The following is a 3,215-nucleotide window of genomic DNA, read 5'->3' on the forward strand; positions in this document are numbered from 1 at the left end:
CTCCCAGCCGCCAGCCTGGTCCTCCCTGGGGCGGGGCGGGGCGGGGAGGGGGGGCTGGGGAGTCCGGGAGCAGCCGGCTGGCTGGCTGGCCGACTGGGTGGGGATGCTGGCGTGGCGGCTGTGCTGCCAGGACAATAGCTGGCTGGGAAAGTCAGACTCGGGCTTTTCTGAGATGCTCGAGAGAGGCATGCGTGGAGGTGGGGAGAGGTAGCCAAGAGGCTGCTGAGAGAGGAACTCACAGGGGCTACAAGTGCAGAGGAGACAGGGGTAGGGGTTCTGGGGTTGGGGTGGGGCAGAAAGGTCCTGTGGAAGTTTTTCAGAGGCGTGGGGATGGGAGGGATGCTTAAGAGCTCCGAGAGGTGGGGTAGATAACCTTATTTAGAATGGGTTCTATGGGCATTTTCCCAGCCAAGACCTGGAGGTGGGCTGGGGTTGGGGGTGGGCAGGGCAGGGAATGCTGCTCAGCTCTGAACAACCCCTCTCAGGAAATCTCCGGTACCACCCTTACCTTCTTGGGGCCGCTAGACTGGCTGGCACCCGTACTTAAGTCCATGTTCCAGGACAGCAGAACGGGACAGGTGAAGAGACAGCCTGGTAGGCAGAGATTTGAAGACACAAAAATATTTCTGTCCTGAATGGACTAAATTGGGACCAAATGATGCCATAGTGGATCCCCTAATTTATAGCTTTCAAGAATCCCAATTCTTTCAATATAAGCAATTTTACTTCCTTTCTCCCCGCACCCATTGGTTCACCCACTTTTTAAACATGCTTTATGCTAGACCACGGGGTGGCTACCCACAAACGGGTGAATCAGACTTGCTCTCTGCCCTCAGGAAACCCGTGCTTTGCTACCCAACTGTGGTCCTGCAGCCCAACTGCATCTAAATCCCTTGGAGAGCTTGTGAATGTCGATCCCCAGGCCTACTTCCCAGAAGTACTAATCTAAGAGGTTTGGGATGAAACCCTATTTTGACAAGGTCCTCAGGTAGTAGCTTTTATGCTCACTGAAGTTTGGACACCATACTTTGAAGAGGGGGGGAAAACCTATGAGTCAAAGATAAATCCACAATGGAAATTAAAATTTATTTTGAATTGGCAGTTAATAAAAATATTACATCTGAAATCCTGTGGATACTCCTCAGGTTATGCTTAGAGAGACACTTATAGGCTTACATTTATATATTATTATTTTTAAAAAATATATGTTTTTATCGATTTTTAGATAGAGAGTAAGGGAGAGGGAGAGATAGAAATATCGATGAGAGAGAATTAGTGATTGGTTGCTTCATGCACGCCCCCTACTGGGGATTGAGCCTGCAACCCAGTCATGTGCCCTGACCAGGAATCAAACTGAGAACCTCTTGGTCCATAGGACGATGCTCAATCCACTGAACCACACTGGCCGGGCTATATATTATTTTTATATGAAAATCCATCTCAAGAAGTTAGAAACAACAAATTAAACTTAAAGAAAGTAGAGGAGAAAAAATAACAGAGATAAGAACAGAAATCAATGAAATAGAAAAACAGAACTATAGCAGAGAGACTCAACAAAGCTAAAAGTTTTTCTTTGAAAAAAATAGAAGAAAATGATAAATTCCTGAGACTGATCCAGGAAAAAATATGTAGAAAGCACATAACTAGTATAAGGAACACTACAGGGGGTACTACAATACAGGTCACAGATACATTAAAATATATGAAGACAGTATTATGAAGAACTTTACACCTTCAATTTTGAAAATTTTGATAAATTGGGGAAAATGCAATTCACTAAAACATAAGAAAAAAATTAAATCAGAACAGTCCTAACTATTAAGTTATTGAATTTATAATTTAAAAGTTTTCCACAAAGAAACCTCCAGAGGCTGTCAATGGTGCACTCTACAAAATATTTAAAGAAAAAGATAACACAAATTTTCTAATTTTGCACAAAATTTTCCAGGTTGTTGGAGAAAAATTATGTGATCATTTCAACAAGTGCAAAAAAATGCACCATGACAAAAAAACTTAGCAAACTTAAACTTGCAATAAATATATGGGCAAGTCCTTAATTTAACATACATTATCTACAAAAAACCTATAGCAAATATCATATCTAGTGGGGAAATGTTGGATACTTTTCATTTAAGATTGGAAATGAGGCCAGGATGCCCACTATAATGACTTTTATTTAAATTATACTAGAAGTCCTGGCTAGTGCACTAAAGCAAGAAAAATAACTAAAAGACATGATGATTAGAAAGAAAGATATGAACATGCAACTTCATTTGTAGGAACTGAAATATGATATAAAATCACACCCAGTAGAGTGACTAAAAAGGAAAAGACAATACTGAATGTTGGTGAGAATGTGGAGTGTCTGGAACTCTCATACAATGCTGATGAGAGTATAAATTGATATAACCCTTTGGAAGCTGTTTAGCTATATCTACAAAAGGTGTCCGTATATACGCCTCATAACCCAGCAGTCCTACTCCTAGGTATATGCCCAACAGAAAAGCTTATGTTTATCAAAACATACGCAATAATGTTCATAAAAGCATTATTTTTAATAGTCCAAACTGGAAACGACCCAAATGCTATCAACAGAAGAATGCTAAATAAATTGTGGTATAGTTGCATAGTGGAATACTATACATTGACTAGAAGAAATGCCTCACAACTACATACAACCATAAGGATGAATTCCATAAATATTGTACTGAGCAAGATAAAGCAGACACAGAAGAGCACATACTATATAGTTCCACTGAGATAAAGTTCTAGACCAGGTAAAACTAATCTAGGGTGATAGACATCAGAATTGTCTTTGGGGTCTGAGTAGGAGGTCTAAGAGACTTTCCAGAACGCTGGAAATGTTCTGTTTTTTGATTTCTGAAAATTTTGATAAAATGGGGAAAGTGCAATTCACTAAAACATAAGAAAATTTAAATCAGAACAGTCTATAACTATTAAGTTATTGAACTTATAATTAAAAAGTTTTCCACAAAGAAACCTCCAGAGGCTGTCAATGGTGCACTCTACAAAATATTTAAAGAAAAAGATAACACCAATTTTCTAATTTTGCACAAAATTTTCCAGGGAGTTGGAGAAAAATTATGCGATCATTTCAACAGGTGGTTACTTAGTAACCATTCATTGAGAGCTGTGCGCTTAGGCCTGGTGTGCTTTTCTTTATGTGTATTATTCTGCAAGAAAAAAAATTTTTA

This window comes from Plecotus auritus (genome assembly GCF_963455305.1).
Source record: "Plecotus auritus genome assembly, chromosome: X".
Taxonomy (NCBI): domain Eukaryota; kingdom Metazoa; phylum Chordata; class Mammalia; order Chiroptera; family Vespertilionidae; genus Plecotus; species Plecotus auritus.